This window comes from Phalacrocorax carbo, chromosome 3 (genome assembly GCF_963921805.1).
Source record: "Phalacrocorax carbo chromosome 3, bPhaCar2.1, whole genome shotgun sequence".
Classification (NCBI taxonomy): Eukaryota; Metazoa; Chordata; class Aves; order Suliformes; family Phalacrocoracidae; genus Phalacrocorax; species Phalacrocorax carbo.
This window is the reverse complement of record NC_087515.1, coordinates 6,561,003-6,587,870: the sequence shown is the minus strand read 5'-3', so window position 1 is coordinate 6,587,870 and position 26,868 is coordinate 6,561,003. Positions and strand designations below refer to the sequence as shown.

Below are 26,868 nucleotides of genomic sequence, written 5' to 3'. Positions count from 1 at the left end.
GCTTGTGATGGCTGCTTGTACTGACCGTTGAAGGCCTCCAGAACGGCACTGCTGAGAAATGGCTGCCTTGTGTAGGGGGTCATGGCAGACCTTCCTGAAGTGCCAGTCCATGGGAAGAGTTTTGCAGCTCTTACAAGTTGAAGGTGGAGTCAGCTATAACCTGACTTACCTTCCTTGGCATTTTGAAGTCTGGTGAAACATGATGCATAATGACACTTATTCTGCCTTTGCAAGTAGGAGACTGCCTTTATGCCAAAGTGCCTCATCAGTGAGCCTCACCTCTATGCAGAGTGCTTATTCAGATGTAACCACGAAAATGAGGGCTGGCTAAATAATGCCTCCGATTGAAAGGATCCACTGAAGCTCATTATAATGATCTTAATGACTTCCAATTCAGCTGTGTCTGTGATACCAGAGTGCAAAGGTAATTATGGAAGTGCTAAATACTATTATTATTTGATATTAGTGACAGGGTGGGGGTGAGACTTGGTGAGTCCTTCCCCCATCTGGCCTAGAGAGGAATGAGGGTTGCCCCCTTCCCTCCACCCCTCTCAAGACCTGGGAAGGAAGGACTGTGCAGGCAGGGTGGAGTTAGGACTCTGCTCCCTCTTCCAGCTGCGGCAACCTTGGCTCTTACTTTGCCTCTGTTGTGTCAGGAGGTGGCTCCTTTGCACAGCAGGAGCTTTGGTGCACGTGCAGCAAACTGGGAGAAAGGAGAAATGCCCCCACAGCACCCTTCCTGTCTCCGTCTTGGCAGCAGAGGAAGCAAACACACTATATCTCTGCATCCCCCACTGGTTTTGCTGGTCTTTCCCTCAGTTTACTCCGTCTCTCCTGTGGCCCTCTAGTACTATGTGATGTTGCTGGTATTTCCCTTCATGCTCTCTCCTTACCTGTTTGATCTCAGCTGGGCCCCACCAGCACAAGCCCTCCCTTGGCTTGCACAGGATTTTTGTTTCCTCTGTATTGGCGGCTCAGACTCCGAGAACGAGGAGGGGAGCATTCAGACCTGGCTTTGAGTGAAGTCTTGGACCAGGTGACCTCCTGAGGTCCCTTCCACCCTCAATTATTCTGTGATTTGGAGGCCCTGGCTTGCTACTGACATTGTTCTAGCTCGGGAAAGTGCTAACCCTTTGACCCATGAGGAGTTTTTAAGGAAACAGTGATAACTTACATGGTTAACAGTTTGCTGCCTGACTTTTGTGTAGGGCCCAGCAGGCTACATGATCTGTGGGAACTGCCTGTGCTGCCAGGGTCTGTACAGCAAAGCTGCAAGCACCAGCTTTGCAGGCCCTCCTGAATCATGGGTGAAATGGGGAGAGCACATTCAATTAGCTCTGCTCACTGACCATGCCAGCCTGCGCTAGGAGAAACCTGTGTGGTGATGATTCAGACTCAAATGATTACTTGACCCAAAGGAAGGCTTGATGATACACTGAAGCTGGGACACACCAGCAGTGATTATAAAATGATTCACTGCCTGTGCTCTGCCATTCAAAACATCCGCTGTATTGCACAGGCAGGGCCATTCATGGAGGCTGCCACGAGGAAGTGATGTTTGCACCTTTAGATGCCACCTTCTCACCTAACCTTGCAGCTGCTGCCTCTGGTGTGGCGCTCTGGTCATGCTGATGCTGGAGAGGCTTGCTGGCAGGGGGCAGCTCCCTGACACTGCCATGTAACTACAGCCAGGCACCTCCTGCTGGTAATGTCCATCCTCACCCTAAGAGGGTTTGGCCAACAGTGTGGTGCAGCCAGGCATCCCAGTGTCCCCCATGCCATCCTGTGCAGTGTGGAAGCATATCATTGGACTTTAATACTGAGGGGCAGGTGGGAATTCAGAGTCAAAGTCCTTTAATTGTCTGTGCTTCAGCATGTAATTTGCACATCATTCTTCAATAGTCTCATAAATTCTTTGCACTGCTGTTCCCACTTCCATTTTTCCTGCTGTCAGAAATGTGGAGCTCACACAGTCCAGGCTGCTTCTGTGTTTCTTTTATAGGGAGGCACATAGCCTGCTGTCTCTCTTCATTTCTCATGCCACTGTCTACCCTCCTTCTTCCTGTTCTGCCCACCTTTTTGTCCTTCGCTCTTCCTCTCCTCTCCTCCAGATTTTCTCCTGCCAGCTACGTGCGCTCATATGGTTTCACCAAAATGATCTGAGTGCACTGACTACATCTATCTCATCCTGCTAGATGCTTCCCAAAGCGCTGCATGCAGAGCAGGGAAGCCCTCAGCACCCGGGAAGTACCATTTTTCCTGACCCGGGAACTGATACTGCTTGTGGCAGTTTGCTGGAGGCACTGGCAAGATCTGAGGCATGGAAAGTACTCATGTTGGCTGGGACTCACAAACGTGTTGGGGCTAATAACACACATGGCTTGTGTTGTGCTTTCCCTGAAGCTAAGTTGAGCAACTTGTTAGTTAACGAGTTAGGCATTACTCAGAGCTCCTAAACCTCATGTTTTGTCAGTGACAAAGTTGCAAACTCGTAGTACAGTGCTCCTGACATTTTCTGCGTGGTGTAATGGCCAAGGTCCAGCGGAGTTGTGCTCCGTCCTCTTCGTCTTACAGCTCTGCCTGGACTTCTTTCAAATTTAAGACTTCAGTTGTCATGTACTCTTGCCAGCTATCCTATATGTCTAAATAACCAGGTGAACTACCTCTGGAAAATAATCTATCCGATGAATGTAGCCCTTTCTTTCTGTGAGTGAACTGTCTTCAAACTGTCTTTCAAATGTGTTTTACGTGCAGTAGTATTATTTGTGCTTTGTCTAAGTGTGTGCTAGCTATGGATTCTCTGTGTGCTCTTGGATGTAACTGTGGTTTTAAGTACCCACCACTGGTTATTCATAGCGCACATTTAGTCATTTAACAAACATGGTATTAGTTCTGCTCTCTAAGTGGATGACTAATACTCTTATAAATAGGAGGAATGTGATCTGAAAGGTCACGTGAATGTTCCCAGGGTGAACATATCCCCAAACTATGAGACTTCTCATTCCAGGAGCACGCTTGCAAAAAAGAAAATGCTCGTTATTAGGAAGAAGGAAAAGCATTCAAAACCCATTCAAGCAATTTCTCTGCTTTAACTCAAACAATTTGGAATTGTTTGTTCAGTTTTGCATTGCAAAAGGTTTTTGCAATGTTTGTTTTTCTCTGCAATCTCTCCTGACCTGCTTGGGAACATAGGAATTGCCTTGTTGGAACAGTCCTGATCTCCCTCCTGTGCCAGTACCCTCCCTTGGAACGTAACAGGACCTGAATGTTTCCTAAGTAGATCTAAGAAACATCCTTTAACTTTCTTCCTAACCTCTTTCACATCCCAGTGGAAAGCAAGACAATGCCTAACACTGGATTCCAAAGGAGATGAGAAGAGTGCACAGTGCAGGTTTCTGCACTGCCTGTAAACTGGCAGCTTTCCTCAGCTCGGTACAGTGGAGAGAAGATGCTGTGCTGCCCAGGCAGTGGAGGAGGAATGGGGGGCGCTGCCTCTGAGGTGGGGTGCTTGCTAATGCAGCCTCCTCAAAGGCCAGGGGGTTTCTCTATCAGAGAGCGCAGGAGGTAAAATGCAGCAGATCAGCTATGCAGGCACCCTTGTCTTTTCATTTTTATCAAAGGAAAACAAAATAACTGAATGCCACTGTTCTGCCATTGCAAGGTTTGGTTTATATTCACAGGAATACAAGACTAAGGAAGGGAGGACCAGCGGCCTCAGGACATCCAGCTTCATTTCATGGCTGTGCCACAGACTCTCTGAGGGTACGTCTGTAGCATATGCTTAGCCTGGGTTTGAGCCCAGTCTGTCTTCATGCACTGCCTGGTCGGGCAATTAAAGTTCTTGGCTGGCCTGTGGCACCCCCTTGGTCAAGTCTGAGGCCCTCCTTCGCTGGAGCAGCGAGAGGAGGGCCATCATCCTGAGGCTGGGACAGGAGGATCCTGCGGAGGCCATGTGCCAGGGGTTGGGCTGCTACTGCTGCTGTTGTGATGCCAGCCCAGTGAGGCACCTTTTCTGCTCTGGGGTGTGAAGTCAAAATGAAGCCTTTCTAGTGGAGAAGCAGACAACCGCGGCACCGTCTTCCCCCCATCTACAACTCAGGTACGCCCAGGTGCTCACCTGGTGGGCTTTGGGCTGGTGGAGCAAAGCAGGGTGAGATGCTCCTGGGGACAGGTTCAGCTCCTAGCTGGGAGGTGGCACTGGCTGCATCAACACTTCTCTGCTCAGCCTCTTCAGTGTCAGATGTGATGGTTTAAGCCACCTGTAGACGAAGTCAGTTTGACGTTGCAGGGGAACAAAGCAGAGGAGAGGACTTGCATGGCTGGCTCAGAGATGTGTCCTGATCAAAAGAGAGGCAGGTACATTGGCAGGTACAGTGGCCAAAGCCCAAGGCACAGACCTGGGTGGCATGTAGCTATGTCTGTGCTAATAAACTGGGCAGGGGCAGGAGCTGCGCTCTGCTTTGTGGCTGAGTTACACTGTCTGGCCATGGTGTGACAGATAAACTCTTGCCCTCCAAAACCATGTGGCCACATACAGGCTACCTATTGGGAACAGACCTGGCCCATGCTAACTCCCAGAGTGTGGTTTGGGAGAGCGCTGGTTTGCCTGGGCCACAGCTGTACCCAGGACTGCACTAAGAGCTGTAGGGATGGATGTTCAAGCTCCCCCACTCGTGCCCTGGATTCACTGGCTTGATTTTCTGCTCTAGATGCTGCCAGTCCAGCTGGTGTCAGGCAAGTTACCTAATGCGTGATATAAGAAAGACAAGACTCTTCCAGCTTAATTTCTAGCCTTTGCCCCTTCGCGCCCTCTCTCACATGGGGGTGGGGGTGCGTCCTTAGCTACTCTTGTAGGGGTGAGACTGCCAGAATTGGATACATTGGGAAAGTGGGGTGTGGTACAGTTGAAAGTGCAAATTCGCTGCAGTGGTTTGTAGAAATTTGATTCAGTGAAGAGTTGGGCCTATAGTATACACATGCCATAAAGATGGCATTCCTAGTTCACAGACCTTTTGTAATTTTGTCCATGCTTATTATACAGTTAGAGAAATGCATTAGCATTAAAATATGTGGGCTAAAAGCCGTCGGTTGCGTCCTGTATTCTCCTCCTGCCAGCCTTTGTCTTGACTTTAGGTTGCAGATTAGACAGGACAGCTGAGGATCTGGGTCCCCCCAAGCAGTCTATACACAGTCAAGAAGTCCCAGAGATTTGATAGACTATACTTGATGTTTCTTTCTGAGCACACGACATGTTTCCTAACTTCAGCAGTTTCAGAGGTTTGATTTCGGTGGAAGATAGTATATATAAATGATAGTAGATTGAGGAGTGCCTATGCAGGGCTTATGAAACACTGCGCGTGTCTGCATGTGCATGCATTAAAATAACAGGGCAAAGGTGACTGCAATATATTATTTACCTGCCGGCTCAGATTTATCTGCCTGCCTTAAGGACTCCTGGCTCTTGTCTCTCAGATTTTGTTCTAGAGAAAAATTTTGGCGCAAAGAACTGTGTTTGAGGGTGCTGTCCTACAGGTAGCATTGGGGGGCTGAAATCAAATGTTCCACCCAGGTTATTTTGGGCATGCTGACATTTGCTTCCTTGTGGGTGCATCTGGATTTCTCCTCTCCCTTGGTCAGTAGCAGAAGCGTTTTCCTTATTGATGGCAAGTAGGTGGTAGTGGGGGGGGGCAGGTCTTGTTTGTTGCTACTGGCCAGCTGACAATGGACAGTGATAAAAACACAGAAAAAGGTGGGAAGAAAGGAACGGATAGTGTAATTACACCTGATAAGGATCAGCATGACACCACTATCAAGGATGTATTTGAAACCTACACAAATAAACACATAAAACATTCAAGACATGGAATCAGGTTCTTCCAAAGAGCAGCCACAATTACATAAAGAAACAAAAAAGGATTTTTTTTTTTTATACTGTGGTGCTGGCAGTCAGAGCCTCGCCTCTGACTGTGCCTGGGAAAAGAGTGTGTTAAGTGTGAGCAGAATAAATGATTCATTTGTAACCAGCACGGCAGACACCTGTGTAGCACCTCACTGCAGCACCTTCCTATGCCGGCCGGGTGTCAGGGGCAGGCATCATGACTAGTCAAAAGCAAACCTAGTTACAGTAGATCTTGAGCAAGATCCTCGGAGGTGCAGAAAATACACCTACAGAAAAATGCATCTACATGTTTCCAGGTGCATCTTTCTTCAGCACCATTCAAATCTTGCTCTCTACACTTGGACGAATGCAGACCTGATTTTGCATGTTGCAGAGTATTCGCATTTCTGAACAGGAGCCATTTTGCAAAGGAGGAATGAGCAGCACCTACCCTACTCCTGAGCTGCCACCTCTCTCCTGGGGTTCGAGAAAACCAGAAAGCAAGCCCCCAAAGCTTTCTCCTTTTCCAGAGAAATACACAGAACAATACTGGATTTCCTTCGAAGCAGTAACAGGACAGGGTGAATTTAGATGCCAGAGAGTGGAATTTCCAAATGCGTTTCCCTTCCTACACCTTTTCTTTTTCATCTACATAAATCTGTGTCAGTTTTTAAAGAACCTATTTTGGGGGGAGGGAAAGGGGACAGAACAAGCGATGAGCTATTCAGAGCTAAAAGAAGAGATTCATGCTGCCAGAGGTAAGACTGCAGAAAAATGTGTCAGTGTAGCAGATGATAGTTCTCCTCTCTTAATGCCTCTCCTGAAGCATCAAGGTATTCGTGTTTCTCAAAGGGGCTGTACATCTCAGAGGTAGTCTATGAACTGCATGTTGAAACGGTTGCCATGGCAGTGACAGAGTGTAAGTTAGAAAGCGTGATTAGCCAGAGTTGGCCTAAATAGCTGAAGGGAGGAAAAAAGAAAGCAAGAAAAAAGAAGGCCAAGTAATTTCTGTTGTTCCTAATACAGATCCATTAGCATTAGACCGTGCCAGGAAGAGGAAGTGGTGCTGATGGAGAGGAGCTTGCAGGAGCATGCTCTGCACCCCAGCCCCAGCTGGGGTACCACCAGCAGCACACGCTGCAAGGGGACCTTCGCCCCCTTACAACGTACCAGCCCAGCAGCTGAGCACTGGGCACGGTCCATTTGTACAGACCAGTCCTGTTAGTGTTGATCTGGTGAAATGGTGCCTCTCCAGAGTCAGAGGTGAGGCCAGGGCACTGCTCGACCTTCAGCAACCCAGAGAGCACGGTCACAGCGCTCTCCTGGCTGATGCCTGGCATAGCCACATTAGAAAGTGGGAGACTGGCCTGCAGAGGTTGCAAGGCTTGCCCCAAGTGACACAGAGGGATACTAGCCTGGGTGGGGTGCTAATTGGTGAAGTCCCTGTCCCTAAAGCCAGGCCAATTCTTCTAGCCCACTAGCCTACATCTGCTTGAAGTATGCCTCTGAAAGGTATCCCATCTTCATCTGGAGGCTAGGAACTGAAGAACACAGCCCTTTTTGTTAATTCATTGCAGTGGTTAATCACGCTCATTAAAAAAATAATTGCACCTTATATCTAATTTAAATGTGTATGGTATTAGCGTTCAGCCTCTGCTGCATGCTGTGTTCTCTGCTATATTTGAAAGAAAAAAAATCACTTCTTGAGATCCTGTGGGTTTTCGCTGCGAAGGTTTCTTACGCACTAGAGTCACTTTCAAGCTTGTTTTTGAAGAAGTGAAGAAGCAGAATTCTTTCTCTCAGAGGGTTTACTTTTAGCTCTTCTCAGAGAAAAGTGGAAGACTGGGAGACTAAGGTGAAGACGTCTGAATACTAGGTCTGGGTGGAAAAATGTCCTCTCTAAGATCTGTAGAGTGCCACATTAGGGGGCCATGCCCAGTGTAAAAATCAACAGAAGATATTTATGCAAGCTGAGCGTATGCAGGTGGGTGTTTGTAGGAGCAGAACCTGTTAGCCTGATTCTCATCTCTCATAGCTTTCTAGAATAAAGAGATTTGATTTACATTAGCCTGGAGTGCTTCTGCTTCTTAGTCCTTTCAATGAGATAAGATATGAATCTACTCAGGCGAATCCATAACATTTGACCACTTACCAAGGATATTTTTCTCCCCTCCTGTCCTAAGGGATCCTTAGGTTCCTCCTTTAGGAGGAGTACAAACCAGCAGTACTTACTGTGGTTAATGGGCATCTGTTTTGGCTGCTGGAGCTGGAGTGAGAGAGATGATATGGCCTGTACTTTAGGAGGAAGCAAAGAAAAACCCACAAGACACCTATTTGTCCTGCATATCAGGTTGGCTTTTGCCATTATTTGCAGGAGTCTTTTCCGCTTCTTGCGCCTCCTAAATCCTTGTCATCCAGGTTTGAGAGCTGGGACTATCTTCTTTGGCACCAAGTCAATGATACGTTTTTTAGCACCAGCAGGCATTCATATTTTACATTAGTGTTCCTCCCTGTTCCTTTCAAGCAATAATCGTAAATATCAGCTTTCATTCCTAGAGCGCCTTTCATCCCAGGGGCTCCCAAAAGCACTTTCCAAGCTTAACAAGCTTATAGTAGTGTATTCCTTTAGAAAGGGTGAAACTTCCTTCCCATTAAAGCCTGATTTTGGGAAGAAAACCTCCAAATTATAAAGTCTTCAATACACAAGGGAGCCTTTGTAGCTGTTATTTACCATACGTGTTCCCTTACAAAAAAAGATTGCTTCTTGCTCCTCCATCCCCCCTGTCTCACCCAGCTTAATCCAGCAGTCCCTAGTTACGCAGGGAAGAAGAGTGCAAGTGATGAGAGATGATTGTCTCCTGTGATCTGAGGAAGTGCTTTTCTTCTGGAATCCTATTGCTACCCTCAACAGTGTCTTCTGGCAACTTCCGTTTCCATCCAGTCTATTTTCTCTTTATGGGGGCAAATGTCCTAGGGCAGAGTTGATTGTCCTGTGGCTTTACCCCAGCCATGGCTGGGCTGTGCTAAGGATCATGTGAAAGACTGCAGTCCTCTTCAAGACAAAGTCCACTGGCCCAATTCCCTTGCAATCAAAGCAAAGCCGGTTGCTTTGTGATGACGTGAACACAACCTTTCAAATGGTCCTTTATGTGGCTCATCTGTGGGCCGTCTGTAAGCCCAAGAGAAGATTGTTGCTGGCAATTTCTGAACTGAAGAATTAGTTTCCTAATGAATCATATGATTAATTTTAAGGCAGCTTGAATCTGACCAGTGTCAATTTGTTTTCATTGGTTTCAGGGGGACTCAGTGTAGTGGGACCTCTCCATCTCATGATGCACAGAGCTTTCTTCCATGCCGGCTGTGTGGGAAAGTGGTCTCTCCTCTGTTTGGCTGAGAGAGGCCCAGGTGAGGCACATGAACTCTGGTTACTTCTCCAAGGACACACCGAGAGGCTGTGGTAGAGGGGAAACAAAAGCCCTATCTGATTCAGTGCTTCAACCGCACAAACATAATTTATCAATATAGATATCTTTGGATGAAAGATACATCAAAGCATATTTTTGGCTGCTACCTTCAGAGGTAGTACTAATCTCCTGGGGGAGTGTAAGCAGTGATATATGATCCAAGTATCAAAACCCCCATCTTCTTACTGTCTCTCCTCCTCTCACACTGGTCAGGTTCACAGGGAAGCCCTTTCTTGGGGTTGTTATGTCATTTATTCCCATCAGTAGATTTTGGTTCAGAAATGCATTTTAATTCTTTTCCAAGAAAACACTGCCTGTTTCAACACTAACTCTGAAGATCTGTAAATTGGCAAAGGATCCAAAAAGAATAATGAACCAGCAGTTACTGTTTACATTGGCCACCTTGTATAAGTGCTGATATTAGCATTTCTGAAAGGATTCATTCATCACTAAAAAAAGGTGCGTACCTGTGAATAAGAGCTTGCTTGGGAGGGCCTATCAACAAAGGACCTCTATCAACAAAGCTTGCATGTATCAAGAGATGGTTTTGCAATGGATGTTAATGCATACCTATTATTTCAGGATGAGAATTAGCCACTGAAAATATTCTGTGCCTATTTCTGATGGTGTAATGAAAGCAGCAGTAAATTTAAAGAAAAAACATGTGTATTTTCATGTGTCTTCTTTGTTTGTTTATTTATTTAGAGACCTGAATATATATATTGAAAGTGGCTCTCTTGGGCTTCTTTTAAAATAAAATCCTGCAATACAACCTCAAGCCCAGTGATTGGTTCCCATGTCATGGAAAATCAAGTAGACCTGCACTACAAAGAGCAATGGCTGTTGAAAACATTTTGCCCTTTCCAGACTATGACCTCTTCTGGGGATGTCAGCAAAATAAACATACTATTATGAAGTACCCTTAAGTCTTCCTTACCTCCTGCTGTTTGTCACACTTGTTGCAATTTGCCTTAAATTAGTTGCCTTCACACGGAGGTATGTGATGCTGTTTTGCACCGAAGAAGAGGTTTGGATGTTCTGCAGTGCCCAGCTGGGATGCCATGAGCCATGGCTCCGAGATAGAACAGGTCCTCTGCACGGCCAGAAGCCAGCATGTGTTTCATCCTCGTACTGCAGGTCAGGGGTCTTTCAGCAATGGGGGACATGTAACAACAGCTTTTTTGTGGGAGACAAAAATGTTCAGTCTCTGTGGGATGTCTACATTTTTACTAGGATTCCGTGGCATTCTGTAGGATGAAGATCAAACTCTTTTTCAGGTACGTTATTATGTTATAACCTCTAATATACCATTTTTCTTTTAACCTTTTGGCTGCTTCGCTTTTAGGCTGTAAGCAGCTAGGGCCCTTCCTGGGTACTCACACAGCTCCTGGCATGGTACAGCTTCAGTTCTGGCAGGTGACTTAGGCCATTGCCGCAATCCAAACACACATTTTAAAATTAAAATGAAATGTCTGGAAGCTAACCTGCTTGCAAGTGCCCCTTTCATGCAAAAGATGATGCTCTGCAAGCACTGTGTTTATAAAGCAGAGGAAGAAAGCAAGCATGAATTAAATGAGAGACCAAGTACCAGCCCACTGCGTCTTGTGAGAAGTCCTCTCAGAGGGGCACAAGTCTCTGAGACTTCCCTGGTGGATTTTGTTCTCAACCCTTTAAATTGTCAGGCTGGGGAAACTGGGGTGGTGGCTGGCAAGGAGCCATGAGGATCATCCCCCCACCCAGAGAGGAGGCACTCTCTGCCTCTCGGGGGCTGTGATTTCAGCATGCAGCTCTGTTGCACGGAAGGAGCAGAAATAATGCTAGGGACCTCTACAGGGGTGAGTGGGTATGTAAACGGCCAGCAGTGCACATAAGGGATTTCATCGTAAGCGGTCCGAGAAGACATGCCTGCTCTGCAACAGGCAAACATGTCTCTGCACAGAACCAGGATAATTTCCCTTCAGTCCGGGGCAGATTGGCAGCAGTCTCAAATGTAATCCTCACAGTATTACTTCCAAAGATGAAACGGGTATTATGGCACTGCCACTGAAGCAGGTAATCTTTAAATATAGCTGCAAATTGCCTGGTTTAATGCTAACAAACCCTAATGGTGAGGAAGACAAGACAGGTAGCAGGACTGATACAGCATAATATAATGTGATGCCTGATATAAATGTGACTCATTCTAGCCAGAGGCTTTAGTATAGGAAGTCAGATAAAAGATATAAAAACAAGTCTGAATTTTTTTTGCTTCCCGGTGAAGGTCACCGCCAGGAATAGCATGGGAAATAATTAATGGAGGAAGAAATGTTCCCCTTCAAATTAGAAGTATTGTCTTGCTTCACAGTTTTGTTCTCCTCTTTGGGCTCCTGTAACAAACACCGGCAAACGTGCAGGGCCTTTCTCCCTGAAGCGCTGACGGATATCCCGCTCGGCAGGTAGTGAATGTGAGGGACTGGCTGTGCAGTGCTCACAGTGTATGTTAATGGGTGTCTGCCTCGCTGGCCGTCCACCCACCAGCAATGTGCTGAATGGACCTGGGAGACTGAATGGGGCTCCAGGCAACGGTGGCCAATTTTCCTGGTCAACACTGAGGCGCAGTGCCAAGGCTGTGTGTGAGATCCTGCGCAGCCTGCTGCTGGGCGAGTTTCACCCCTTCCCCTCTGCTCCGGAGCTCTGGGGAGCTGGGTCTTCTTTCCAGCCCCAGCAGAGGTCCTGCTCCCTCAGTCCCTACGCTTCATGTGAGAGAACATGGATGACAGCAACCATTGCACTCGCGGTGGCACAGGCTGTTCTCTGCTCATCCTGCAGAGACCTGGGAGGCTCTGGGCTGCTATTTGCTCTCTGTGACCAGGAATGCACTTACACATGTGCAAAGGGGAGCCACGCAGCTGTGCCTGTGGCGCAGTGTGCATACAACTCTACCTGGGGCAGGAGCCGTCCACGATGCAGCCCATCTGCTGTGCAGGAATGCGGTGCTGCAATTTAATTCCCTTTCCTCCGAGTGCTCTTTGAGTGGGGACGGGTGAGGAGAGGAGCGAGTGCCTCTGCTTCATGTCACCACCCTGCAGGCTGGAGGCTGGGCAGCTGTGGGGGGCTGAGGGGCTGCTGCTCCCTGGGGCACTGATTTGTTGTCTTACAGGTGGCCGTAGCAGGGAGGAGTGCTGGTGGGAAGCTCTGAGCTTTGCGCTCCCGACTGAAATCTCCTGCACGTGACTCTGTCCTTTCTGCTGTGAAGGACTGGTCACATTTCCCATTCTTGACTCCATGTGGCTGCTCTGAAAATCCCAGGTTATCTGTGCGCAAACCAGCTGCCTTTCCCACTGCTCAGCTCCTGAGAGCTCACCCACCAGGCCTTCATCACTGCTCAGCGACTGCATGCCAGGGTCATTAGGGCAGTTAGCACAGTGGTAAGATACATTCATTTTTGGAGGGTTTTTCTTTCGGAGGCCCAGGAGGTGAGAGTGCAGATCCTCCCTCCCTCAACAGGCTCCTGACCCAGCAGTGGACTTTCAGAGGTAGGAGCACTGCAGAAGTCCTGAGTACCCCAGAGTTGCCATATAGCACAGGAAAACCCCGTTATGGGAAAGCTGCTAATATCAGAGGTAAGCTCTTACCCACATGTTCCACTGGTGTTACAGACTCTGGAGAATCAACTTGTTTCGACCAGGTTCCCAAACTGCTTTTTGGTCTTTATCCAAAACAATCCAGTGCATTGAAGTTTCCTGCCCCCCAAATTGTCTAACCAAATGAAAGGAACAACCTAGGTTGCACAGATGGTCCCCCATCTGGTCCTACAACTAGAGTGGGGCCAGGACACAACCCCAGCTTGACTCCGCTCTTCTCCCCCAAAAGGAGCCATGTGAGGACGTTGGGGCTCAGTCCAGACCCGACTTTCCCAGCTGACCTCTCTCTGTGTAGTGAGTAAAATCCTAATGCAGAAAGCTTTAGGGCAGCTCAGAAATGTGGCCATGCATAAATATTGGGCCTTTGGCTGGTAGTGCTCATAATGCTGTTCAGTCTGGAGTATTTGGGGGGTCAAAGATCAATCCCATAAGGACGATCTGTCACTTGCATATGTTCATGTTGATTTGAAGTTTGGCCCTTTTTTTCTGCTTGGTTTCTTGCTTTCCAAGGCATGTGTGATGCCCTTCTAGCAATCTCCTTATAGTCCTAAGATTTGGGGTCACACAGTCTCTTATCTGGGGTTTTCAACAGCTGCTGTTCCTTGAAATGGTTGCAAGGGATGCTGCGTTGGGTGGGATGACCTGTCATTCTCAGGTTTTTTTCTTTATAGCATCTCTATCAAGAAAGACTGTGAGACATGTAATTCAAATACTTCTAGATCACCATAGTTTTGTCAAACTCAAATGTTATGACTCCTTGTGAATGTGGGGCTTGTGAGCTGCTTTACCTCAGCTTTTATTCTTTTTTTGGTGAAAAAAGAAGTTGCATGATTCAAGCTTTTTCTTCTTCCTTCTCTTTTTTTGCACTCAAATTTACCATATTTGCAGATAGGCTGTGCCTATGTTAGCAGTTGGTGTGGTGCAGTGGGAGGAGATCCATAGAGGCGGCTGTTTGGTGCCAAAGACTTGATATGTCACGGGATTTACATCAGCCTGCCTCCATTCTGGTTCTTATTAGTGGTTGGAGCTCCTGGAGTCCATCTCCTAGTTTCCTTTCACTGAAAGGGAATCCAGTTAAAAAATTGCTCCCTGATGTAAATTGAAGTATGGCAAGTGGGACAAACAGGAGATTTGCCTCATAAACTCACTCCTGATGCAAACAAAAACAGGCACACAGAAAGACCTGTCAAGAGACCAAGGTCAAGAGACCAAGCCCAGAGACATCGCTTAACCCTGAGGTCCCACCACGGTTCGAATGTGTGGCAAACGGGTCAGTTACTTGGCTAGTAAAACAGCTGTTTAGCTTGGCTGAGCAGCTCTCTTATTCTTTCTTGGATATAATTGCTAATCTGTTCTTCCCTCCTTGTACACTTACCCAACCTTCCCCTTTTCCAAACCCTTACTAAGCACATACATACATATATATATAAAAAATATAAATGTGTGTGCGTAGGCAGTTGTGTCTGCTGCCGGGATTTCCTCCCAAACAATACCTGTTGTGCTAGCCACAGCGGTTCTCTTGGTTCCCATGCTCAGAGCAGTTTGAGTTTCCTGCTGGCTCAGCAGCAAGACTTTCAGGGCTTTTTATACTTATTCTTCTTCGGGAGCCAAGCGGAGGAGCGCAGTTTGCCTGTGAATAGCGAGCTGGCTGGGCAGGCGGCAGGAAGCTTGCATACTAAACCGTGTGAACTTTGAGGAGGGGAGGAAGGGGGCCGGGGGCCGCTGGCTGGGCTTCGTGAGGCGTTTGCTGGAGCCCCTCTGCCTTATAAACTCATCATCTCAGCTTAGGGATGCTCCCTGCCAAAGGAATGAAAATATCTGTAAAATGAGAGTGCGAAGAAGTGAGAGAGCGGAAAAAGGAATTATAGAGGAAACACAGGGAGGGCTTTGACAGCGGAGAAGGGTGAGGAAGCTTGGGTTTTAATTATTCACGTGAAAACTTGTGCATGGGTTCCCTGCACGGAGCAATGCCACAGCACCATGTGCTGCACTGCTGGGCTCGCGGGCCCTCTTGCTCACCCCCTCACTGCCCAGCAGTAGCTGCACAGTCTTCTTTGGGAAGGGGCAGCTTTTCTGTATTGCCCATGCAAAATCAAAAGCACAAAAATGAAAACACACATCTCTCTTCCCCCCTGCAATCCCACCTCTATTCCTTTCTGTTGCTGTCAGCAAAAATTAGTAAGTGGGTTCCCATCTGTAAGGACCAGGCATCATGGTAGTTTGATGAGCAGCACTGTGAAACGTTGACGCCTGCTTGTCAGTCACAGGCGAAGCCATCCCTGGAGCAGCGAGAGAGGTGTTTCGGCAGGTGCCGTGACTCCGCTGCAGGTGCACGCGTGCTGGGAGTATCCTCGGAAAAAGGCAGGAGGTGAGAGGAAGGAAGGAAGGATGGGCTGAGCCTGTCTGCCTGCGGATCAGCTACCTGCCTCCTGCTCGAGTCTGCACAAACGAGGAAGAGGCTTTGCCTGTGCTTGGAAAATGAGGTGGCAGAGGACCGCGCATGCCACGCAGATGCTTCCTGAGCAAGAGTGGCCTGATGTGGGCATGGTGCCGTGGCGAGTGGTGGCGGGATGGCCCCGTGCAGGGAGAGCTGCCGCACTGGCCTGGCAGGCACTGCCAAAAGGGTGGCATGGGCTGCAGGGCAGGCACGAGCACCGTGTGTGTGTGTAGGATCTATTTTTAGGGTGATGACATGATGAAGAGAGCCAGCGGGGGGTGGAAATGCTGAGCAGAGTGACAAGCTTGAGAGATGGGGTGAGGCTCGGTTTGGTTAGTCGTGCCATAGCATCGTTGTGAAGTGATGCGACCTTCCTGGCCTGATCCAAAATAACAACAACCCACAGCTTTCCCTCCATTTGGCAGCACCCTTTTCTGAGGGTTTTCTAAGGTGCCCATTACTCCAGGCTCTAAATAATTCACAAGTACACAGTAAATCCGAGAAGCTGGGGCCCTTGCTCCCCTGCCCAGCTTGGCAGCACTCTGTGTCCGGCTCCCAGCCAAGCGCCAAGCAAGGTGGCATGTCTGCTTGACACCTGCACCCCCTGGTCTCCTCCCAGGACAAGTAGCCTTGCCCGGAGGCCCCTGAGTGTTGGGGAGGTGTGGAGATATGGCTCTGGGTCCCAAAGCAGGCTCATGGGGAGCCAGCAGAGGTCCTGGGGAGAGCCGCCCACCGAGCTTGTCTAGACCCCAAACGGTCTCTGCCTAGGCAGCTTGTGGCAGAGCACCGGCACCTGCAAAGGTAACCAGTGCTTTCACCACAGTTGTCTTAGAAAGTACAAAAACAGTCCCAAATTTGGGGAATTTACCATCACACTCATGCATTTTCTGTTCAGTAGAATCCTGACTCAGCAGAATCTCGGTTTAAATTACATGTAATTGATGACTTTGGTGCCTCGGTCTGTTTTTAAAGCTATCCAGCATTTCTGATGATACCAAATGTTTAGCTGGCCTGTAACCCCCTGAAAACTTTAATCGTTTACCACTTAGCTGTTCTTTTCTGTGCTGGGTATCTGTCTCAGGCTGAACGTATTTGGGAAGCTTCAGCAAAAATGTTTTTGCTTGCTTACAAGAAAGAGACAAGAGAAAATTTTTTTTTATTCCTATTTGAACATGTTCTTAAAGTGATCTGTTGAGAAACTCGAGCACTTTCTGCCTTTGGAGGAGAGGCTTGAAATTTGGCAGATATCAGGAATGTGCCTTTGGTTGTTCTTCATGGGGGGAAAAAAAAAGTTGAACTAAGAAACCTTAGGAAAACAAAGCCTCAGATCTCAGACACTCAACAGAAGCTTCTTAAGAGTTAGAAGCTGAATTCTCTGAAGGCACTTGCTCAGTGGAGACTTGTTCAAGTCTGGCGGCTAAATCACAGATGAGAGTGCGGCAGGCACGCTGCAGCCTCCTGCTGCAGGTGCAGAGCAGCAGCACTTTGAAATTGTTTTTCTGTGCTGGCAGGGTCACTGTGGTGCTGGGGACCAGAGCCCAGAGATGCTCTTGGATGTGCTCCTTTGCTGATACTTCGGTAAACACGCAGGAAGGCTCCTGTTGACTAGGGCTAGGGCCTGGCTGAGGGAGGGAGGGAGGGAGCCCTACTGCAGTGCAAAGGCTGAGGACCCACCCTGTCTGGAGGGGAGGACTGGTGTCAGATGTGGAGCTGGACGTGGGAGCAGGACCAAGGCAGAAGACAGGCTGGAAAGACCAGGAGGAGCACGAGGAGTCAGGTTTGGGAGTATCTGTCCCCACCAGAATATAGCTCCTGCAGAACCTGGGATACAGCAGACTCAGGGCTTTCTGCTGCTCAGTAGTTGTCTGTTGTCAGCAAATATTTGGGGAAGCCATTGGCACAGGCTGTGACTCATTCCTGCCTGCTTCCTCAGCAGAGGTTGAAGGGCTATCAGTATTCCCAATTATTCTGCTTTTCAAGCATGATGGAATTAACATCTAAGAATAGGAGCCAGTCCTGCCGGTGAGTCATGCGGTGGCTGGTGTGATGCTGCATGATGGGATTCCTGCATTTTTGTTTCAGTTTGCCATCTGCAAATCAAGGAAATGACACAAACCCAATGTCATTTGAAAGTATGGGAAGTTTGTTTGTAGGGTCAAGCACTCGGCAGTTAGAAATGCTTAACGCTGCCCTTGCCACCTGAGCGCAGCTCCCATCTGCATGGGCATTGTGATAGCGTTGCTTTTAGCTGCAGGATCAAATGCATACATAAATTTTTTTTTTTTTCCCCACAACAACTCTACATCTTTTAATGCCCAGGGTGGATGGTTTTCTGCAGGTGAGTGGAGGCTGTGTGGGGAAGGGTCCTCGTCCTGCCTCGTTGCATCTGTGCGGGATGAGAAGGTCACTGCTCCACCTTCATGCCACAGCAGACACCAGCCCTCGGCGATGGTGACAGCAGCCAGTGTCTGCATCCCTGGCCTGCAGGGAGACCAAAACAGATGGAGTCCTCAGATAAATTACCTGCCAAACTCGAAAAAGCCCCCACTGGGCACATGCAGAATGAAGTTTTGTATAGCTTGTAGCTTGACCACAGGTGGGAAAACTTAGGATCCTTGCGAAGGCACATCCCTCTTCCCTCGCTGAGTATCGGTCCCAGCCTTGGAAGACAGAGGTGCTTAATCTCTCAATTTGAACAGGGCAAGCTAACATATATCTTGCTAATCTTATTCTAGGAGACAGTTGAATTATTTTAGCTAAAAATTACCAAAAGACTCTGCCCGAGGCAGACATCCAGAACAGAGTATTTGAGCTCGAGCAGCTGAGTTTTGGCAAAGCTGTGCGTAGCGGAAAGCAGTTATTAATGGGAAGTGTTAAGCAACTTTTACTGCAGACAGCGCTCACAGGGGGAAATGAGAAACTTTGGCTCTCTGGATGGCCTCACCAGAAAAGATGAACGTGTACGCATGAAATCCTGCCCTTACGCTTTCGGTTAGCCGATTGCTACGGGCGAATACTGATATGCGTTTGTAATACAGCATTTTCAGGCTCCAGGGGTGGACTTGCTGTTTTGCAGACTTACTGGTTACTTTGTGGTTTGCTGTTGAATCAAATGCTGAGGAGAAATGGTACTTCAGTGATGGTAAAGTGTGACAAGAAACGCGTCAGATTTCTCTTTCCCTGTGAGGGAGAAGGAGGTGCAGGAGGACGGGGATGCTGGCCCCGACCCTGCTGGTGTGTGGCACACATGGCATGTGTGGGGTGTTGCCTCTACACTGACAGAGGTTTTGGTAGGGGGTTGGCGGGGCTGTGGAAGGTAGTGGCGGGGGGCTGGCAGCTCTTACTGCTAGCCTGCATTTTCCTCTCCTGCAGGAAGAGGTATTTTCCTTTCTCGTTACGCTTCATCTAGAGCTGTGTAAACAGCACTCTCTCCTTGATGTTGACACCTTCAAATGATTTTATCTCCCTTTCAGGGATTTATTTACCCGAACTGTACTATTTAGTTATTTAATCTTCTCTTTAGTTATTTGATTGTTGTTCATTACTGAATTCTTTTCAATATGCCAACATCTCTTTGGCACACGAGTGCCTGCTGTTGCTTTCTCTGTTTAGAGGACGGCTCAGTCCCAGCAGCATGCTGCAGAGAGAATCCATCTTCCTTCTGCTCTATTATATGATGCTCTTCACCTCTCTGCAGGTCAAAATCAGGCCCTCTTATTTTATAAACCAACATCCAGTTTGCTACTCACTCTTATCCCTGTATTAGCCCCTTTTCAGCAGCTGCCGCAGATTATTTTCCCAAATATTCGTTACGTTGCGCATGTCCCTGGCAGGAGCTGTTAGATGCAGTTTTCCTTCGCACGCCCCCATCTCAGAAACATATTTTATCAGCTTGAAATCCTAACGAGAAACCAAAGCCCATGCACTCTTCCCTTCCTCATTATTAAATCCAAAATGACCCTTTTAAAAAAAAAAAAAAGAAAAGGTTTTCAGGTTCATAATCCTTCAGCCTGTGAAACAATTCCTTTCTGTTCACAGGTGCACTGTGCACTCCCTGGGGACTGGGCAGGCTCACAGGGGCAGTTTGGTTACGTGGAAAGGAAGGGGCATTAAAATGGTGAGCAAGACTCTTCTGGAGAAGGATGGGCCAGAGCTGTCTCGATCCAGCCCTTGGTTATTCTGGGCACTAATGCATTCTGCCAAAACTCGGGCAGAGGTCTTACAAGCGGATTGTTTGCACAGGTAAAAGCTTTGGAATGATATGTGCACTTTGTATGTGCAGGCAATGCTTCATTTTTATATTCAAAGTGCATTAGGACATGAAAGGAGTCAATTTCAATCTAGTCTGCAAATGACACCTAAGCCCAGCCTGTGAAACATGAGCTACCTGAAGAGCATTTGCTAGGATGTCTATGAAGATTTCGTTTTTCTTAAGAAATCTTTTTGACTGTTTCTGCCTTGCAGGCATTAGAGGTGGAAATAAGGTGGGGTTTGGACCTAACCTCACAGTGAAGGAAAGGAGAGAGGCAAAGGGTTTTGTCCGGGTAGCTCCCCGGTACCATTGCATGAAAATGGCGGTGAGCTGGAAGCTTCTCCAAAACTGTGGGAGCCAAATGTCCCACCCTGTTTGCCTGTGGCTGCCGGGTTAATTTTTCTCCTTTTGAGGTCTGAACCCTTCAAAGCTTTGTTTTGTATGGGTAAATAAAAACTAGCTACGGCCCATGGAGAGACCTGGAAACCATTTCGTACAGAAAGATCACAGGGCTCTGAGAATGAAGGCAGGCTTCTATTTAACTGAAAATAATACATACATTTAAAGAGCAGAACATGCAAATACATTCATAATGGCTGCTATCAGGAGCTGCTGGCAGTTTCTCTGAGCAGAAAAGTCCTTGTCTTGGAGATTTCTGCTACCCCTCAGGCTTCTGTCCATTTCTGTGTCGTTACTTGCAGTGTTTAAGTCCCATTAAGTTTAAGTGCATAAATTTTCTTTGGCTATTCAACCCCAGCCGCTTTTGGGAAGGAATTGGCCAGAATCCCTGAACCTAAAATAATCAAATGTCTGTCTGTCCATTAAAAAGGCTGCCATTTATCTGACAAGCAGTGAAAAATGGAATAGGTAGCTCAGTACAAGCATCCTCCGAGAAACCTGTCATTGCAAAACCAGGCAAGTGACTTGCACATAAGCAGATAAGGTACCTTTACCAATACCCAGGTTGTTGCATGATATGTCAGTATATTTGATTTCATAACATGTGTTACTTTTATTATCAGCCTCTTGGTTTCTACCACTGTCTTTAGAAATATTCCAGCCACAACTTGTAACCTTTACAGGCTCATCCAAGGAGCACGGCCTTTCAGACACTCCTTTCCTGAGTATTTTTTGTGCTCCCAAGAGAGGATGAATTTGTTTCAGGATTGTTATGGGCATGAGAAATAAAAATCAAAATGGAGATGGTGGCCAGCACAAAGAATCAACCAAAGTAATTTTAATGAATTTCTTTCCATACCTGCCAATCCACCCTCCCCTGCAGGAAAAACAACTCTCAGATGAATAAAGCATATGGCACGGAAGATGTAGCACTGATGCCAAGTTTGTCTTTGCCTTAGCAGAACTCACTGCAAAATGCTGAATCTGCAGATCTTCTCCTGGAACATGCTCTTTGAGAGCAAGGGGAAGGCATATTCCCACTGCCTTTTTAGCTGGGCTTGTGTGCTCTCACTGTTTAAATCCTCAGTGAGTGGGGCATTATTGTGGCTGCAGTGCCGGGCAGACACAGTACTACATTCCAGCTAGCTGCCGTGGATAGCAGTGCATGTGGCAGCAGCAAAGAAAACCCGTCCATGAGGTGGGCTAAATATTAGAGAAGGATCTGAAGCCCACACTAACCTGCCTTCTGCGTGCGTGTGGGCTAACTAGCTGTGACGGCTGCCGTTTCGGCAAGCAGACATGCCTGCTGCTGTTGCGGTCAGGCACCCTGTTCCTCGCCATGGTTTGTTATCCAGTCGGTGTTTATGTTGCTGGGAATATTTGAGGACACAACTGTATTTGAGCTGTCCAGAAGGGAGCATTCAGTGTAAGTTCCTCCATCGTGGCTTGCTCTGCAGTGAGCAGAGAGTCAGCCACCACCACAGGTTATTTATCCTGAAATAGGTGTGGAGTGCTTTGGGAGGGTGCTTCTCCCCATAAGCTCAGAGGAAACCCCCAATGCTAGCTCAGCCTGTGGCTGGCCATTACAGTTCTGTCTGCTCCCAGCTCAGGGCCATCAAGCGAGGCTCTGGGGGGACACATTGCTGGTGGGTCCTGACGTGGCACAGGTAAATAGGACCTCACCACCAACCTGCTCAGCTCTTTTCCGAAGGATGTAGGATGCTGGAGGAAGTCTAAGTGCCTCTCAGCAGTACACCTCTCCATGGTTGGGCAACAGCTGAAGAGGAGGTTTGAGTGACTATATTAAAAAGTTAGGCATCTAAGGCCTTTATTGGACCTACCTCTGCAGGGACTGAAGCTGAGCGACTTATATAAAAGGAAAAAATCCCCTGCTGAGTCACTTTAGTCTTCCAGAGAGCTATGGAAATGTTTGTGTTGTGTACTCTTACAGACGTGTTTCTTCTATAGGCGCTCTCAGACCTGAGAGACGAGGCCATTGTTTTACCTGGACACGTGCCATGGGGATACACCATGGGTTGGGCGAGGGGCGCTGCTCTCCCAGGACCTCTTGCAGCGCTTTGGCTTGGAGATGTTTTGTAATGCAGGAGGTGAAGTCCCCACCTTTGGACTCATGTGTCAGGAAGGCCTCTCGCTGCGGGTAAGCAATGCCTCTTTTCCAGAAAGTAGAAGGTACCCGACAGGGTGATGAAATTAATGGGCTGGGGAGTGCCTTTGTTTAAATGAATGCTGGGAGAGGCGGGGGGAGGCTTGATTTTTCACATGGTTAATGTTCCTAATCCTCTTTTTAGTCCTCTCATGGCAACCTGTGTACTTTGCAGTTCGAAGTCACATGAATCTCTGCTCAGCAGAAATGTAAATGTTTTGATAAAACTGTTCTTAACAAGTTTGATTCGTTTAATCAGTTTGATGAACTGCAGAGCTTTATGGTGTTTAATTGGGAAGGGTTTGCTATAAATTACCATTTTTTGTAATTTTGTGAAGAACGTGGTGGTGCACCGGATCTTGCTGCCTTGGCGGTGGCGTGGGAGGTGTCTGTCTCTGGCACCCAGGTGTTCCTCTGCAGCTTCACATGTTGCAGAGCCCTGGAGACCTTCGGGTGCTGAGCCTGCCCGCGAGGCCAGGCAGATGCTGGGAGAGGGGCTGGGTGGACACGCACCTGGAACCATCTCAGCTTCCCTATTTCTTTTCTTTTGTGTTTGCATCTTCTAGATGATTAATCTCCCCTTCCAGTAAAAATGCAGCATGCCTCTTCTTCTGACAAGTCCCACAAGAAAGGAAGCACGGTTGTCCACAACAGCCCTCTCCTTGTTTTTGTTCATAACCAGCCTCAGCCTGCACTGGGTTTTCAAAGGCTGGCTAACAAAATCCCCAGGTTTACCAGTAGAAAGAGAAAAAAAAGGGTTGATCAGAAAATCTCAGCTTGGGTACACGTCACAACTGGTCTTTCCTCTCTTTCATTTAACATGGCAGACTGACAGGCTGTAAAATACGGCCAGTTGGAAAGAAGATCATTTTGTTTTACCCTGCCCAGCCTCATTTTTCAGAGCTGAATGTCCAGTCATATACCTATGTGAAACCTCCAAAGCCCTGGAGGCTTAATGCAGCAGTATTTTTTTTTTAATAGGCAGTTTATTGTCCACATTACATTTTTCTGTGCCTTTTGGTCAATATCGCAGACTAGAGAAACCAAGGAGAGATTGAAAACAAATGAACTCTCCTCTTAAATTTATAGTCTTCCCCAAGCACCGGAGCAACCAGAGCATCGACACAGTCTCTGCACTAGCGGGTTTGCTCTTTGCTCAGCGAGCGCTATTCTCCCGTCACACTGCCGTGCTGCAGAGCTGCTGCTCAGCGGGTCTCGGGGTCATGCCGTCAAAATGCACGGCCCGAGCAACATGGTTTCACAGCTCTCTTCACACAGCTTTGCACTTTTACTCCCGCCTGACTCTGAAGTGGAAAGGCCCCTGAGAAAATGGTGTATTTCATAATATTTCATAAGAAAGGAATGTTTTTCATCCTTTCCTAGCACTTCCGTGGTCCTTCTGGATGGCTCTCACAGGCCAGAGTGATGCAGGAGGAGACATTTCTAACAGAAAACAACCCTGGTTGCTTTTTCACCTTTGACATTTCTACATGAAAAAAAAAAAGCTCTCAGCTGTTCACCAAAAGTTAGTATTTGAGGCTTTTTTTTCTTTTTTCTTTTGTTTGCACAGACTAAACATTGACACGTCATATCCTGTACGAGCAGTTGTTTTAATGGATGCGCTGCCAACAAAGACACTTGGCTTTAAGTTGCTGATCCTTTGCGACCATAACGGCTTTTAATGAAAGGTTTTGTCTTCGTAAGACCAAAATGTTCTTTACCCAGCTTTGGCTTTTGAAAGAAACACCACGAATGTTTTTGGATTGGATGTGAAATGTTGTGTAAATTCTGTAATACCAAAGTGGAAAATCTGTCCTTTCTATGTCCTTATTAATAGACTATATAACAAAACAGGTGGGGTTAAAGCCTAAATGGTTTTATACGCTATGAATTCATCAGAGTTTTACATCCTCAGCAAGGGAAATATTTAAAACCAGAAGAAATATGTTAAAATAAATTAAATATGAAACTAAAGAAATATTTGTGTGCGTTTGGTAGGTTTCTTGTTTTTTAACTAGATTTAGCTTTCCTTTTCAACTCCTTTTCTCTGAAGTTGCTTGCGCTTCAGGGCTGTGCCTCCTGACCCCCGGAGGGCTCTGGCAGGAGCAGGCAGGCACGTGGGAGCCCCAGATGACTCTTCACAAAGGCAGAGATTCAGAGCGGTCCTTCGGAATTATTCAGTTCATGCTGCAGCCGCTATGGCGTGTGTTTGAGGCTGAGGAGGCCACAGCTTACTGGTGCAGTCAGAGGGAACGGCGAAAAGCTCCATTGGTGTTCAGGATGCAGCATGGTTCGGGTGGCTCGGAAAAAGAAAGTCTTATCGCTGGTTACTGGATCCAAGGAGAAAGCAGCTACGTGTTGCTGATTACCACCTGGGAGAAGTAGCAGATGACTGACAACTTTTAAATTGCCCTTTCATCGTGCCGTGTGAACTGCACATTGGGACTGGAGCTGCACCGGAGGCTGTTGCATCACAGATCATGCTTTCAGCAGAGCTTTGCAGAAAAAAAAATGAAAGTAAATGGTGTTATTTTCAGCCTGAACAGTGAGCAAGTTCTCAGTATCTAAATGAGAGCCCTTGAAGTAAGCTCCAGGTGTTGCAGGAAGTGGTGGAGGTGACTCAGTAAATGTCACACTTCCCTCCAAGTCAGTTCTGAAGTGGTGTCCAAAAATAACATTTCATGGGCATCTGACTGTTTGAGATGGCCCTGCTTTTTCATGAAACTCAAAACTAGTGCTACCTGGCACCTTTCCGATTTTACACCACCTTTCTTGTCACAAGTGTTTGCCTTTATCTTCCTTTGTTCTTTCCTATAGAGCCAAACATATGACAAGTTAAGTCTTGTTGGTCTCTAAAAACAAGCATTAACCCCTTTCACTCTCATTCCATTGCTTTGATGCATTTTCTTAAATATTTATTCCCCTTGAATGACCGATATTTCCTCCACTGTATTAGTCCAACATATTTTTCTTTGTAACTCCCCATTCAAGCATTGATGGGGGTGACTAAACAGCTGCCGGGTTCAAGCAGCCAGAGAGTGGTGCAGTGGAAAATAAAAACCTTTCATGGCTAACAGTGCAGACTTTCACATGCCTGTGTGTGTGATATGGAGGCACTGGGAGAGGGCAACCGAACCCCACAGCCTCCAAGAAGGGATTGAGGGCAGCCAGCTCACCCCAGCCCACGTCCTCAGCGGTAAGCAAGTGGCTGGTTACTGTCATGCTGGGCTCTGGTCTTTACAGCTCTCCATGTAGGTGTGCTGGTGAGGAGATGCTTCACTTCAGCCTGTGGCTTGGTGATGTGAGAACTTCAGCAGCAGTGCCAATGTGGGATCTTGTTAACACATGGCCCAAGAGTTGACCCCTTTCCTAGAGGAAAGGGGAAATGTCTTACCCCACAGCAGAGGGGGTCAGCAGGGGTAGGGAAGTCCAGCTCCTTACTGGTAACACTGGAGACTAAGAAGTCTCAGAAAGAGAGGGAAAGGGAGGTTGGAGTACAAACAAGTCCTAAAGGTTGCATTAGGGTAGACAATAAAGTATGGGCATGGCATCCCAAATCCTTTCTCCCTGAATGCAGACTTAGGAAACTGGGTGACACATGAACGGGGCCACAGCCAGAGAAGCATCAGCTATTTGTGCGGGGGTGTTGCAGGCTGTGGGTGCCAGGCAGGCAGAGGCATCAGGATCTTTGCTATTCTTCATGGACAAGTCCAATAAATTTCTGTAACTGTCTAGTTTAGATTTTTGTAAACTAGCACTTCTGTTTTTATCTGAGCCTCATCTGAGAGTGATTTTAAGGTAGTGTCTAATCACAAGGTGTCTGCTCATGCAGCTACAGCAATGCTTTAGACCAGGTACTGGTACCTCCTTAAAGTTAACCCTAATGCACTACTCCAAGGAGGGATCCCAACCCCAAACCATCCCAGCCCTGAAAGTGAGGGGTGTCTTGCAGCAGTGGGTTAGGTGCTGAGTCCTGGAGACAGCCATGGCCATGCTGTTAGCCGCCCCAGCTGGTGGAGATGGACAACGCTCCCAGAGGCTTGCAGTGGCTGCTGTGCTGGGGGAGAGCTCTGTGGAGGTGCAGCGGGGCAGGCAGGCTGCCTGCCCAAACCCCAGCCCTCCTGGGTGGCATGCAGCAAACTGCATCTCATGCCGGCAGTGAAATCACCCAGGAACCCCTTGCCTTAGTATGAACCGTCACCTCCTGCTTTCACAATGATGAGGTTTCATAACCTTCTGACAACAGCTCTTTTGTGGAGCTGCCTGGGCTGCAGGCCAGCCCCCAACTGCCTTCTCCTGGTGGAGGCTGGGGCTGAGCTGGATGCCCCCGCTGCACCACCTCCGTCCCCATGGCCAGGCCTTCGCACAGCTTGGGGATGAGTGCTGGGTCTTGGGGAGTACCACCTTCCTCCATCACCGCAGCCTGCGGGAGCACAGTGTGGGCTGGGAATGGAGGTGGGCATGGGATGGCAGGGAAAACCTTGTCCTCGCCTGTGGGATCCCAGTGTGCCTAGGCAGAGACCATCCCCTGGCGTCCTGCCTCCTCTGCAGCATTGGCAAGCACACTGTCCTAAATATATGTTTCCTGTCCTTCCCCTTCTCAGCCAGCGCCCTCTGTGCTTGTGCCTCATGTCAGGGTGCCTGGCTCCAC

General features: G+C 47.8%; 1 long non-coding RNA gene across 3 annotated transcripts; it reads left to right on the top strand.

The window, feature by feature from the left end:
* Positions 1 to 103: 103 nt before the first annotated feature.
* On the top strand, positions 104 to 25,282 carry LOC135312436 (uncharacterized). Of its 3 annotated transcripts, none has more exons than XR_010371954.1 (5): positions 104 to 2,706; positions 9,176 to 9,801; positions 10,048 to 12,944; positions 22,022 to 22,211; positions 22,784 to 25,282. It is a non-coding gene; the product is annotated as an uncharacterized LOC135312436 (long non-coding RNA). The 3 variants fall into 3 exon arrangements; XR_010371953.1 differs by lacking the exon at positions 104 to 2,706 and adding an exon at positions 2,722 to 4,099; XR_010371952.1 differs by lacking the exon at positions 104 to 2,706 and having other exon boundaries at positions 4,109 to 9,801.
* Positions 25,283 to 26,868: the final 1,586 nt, after the last annotated feature.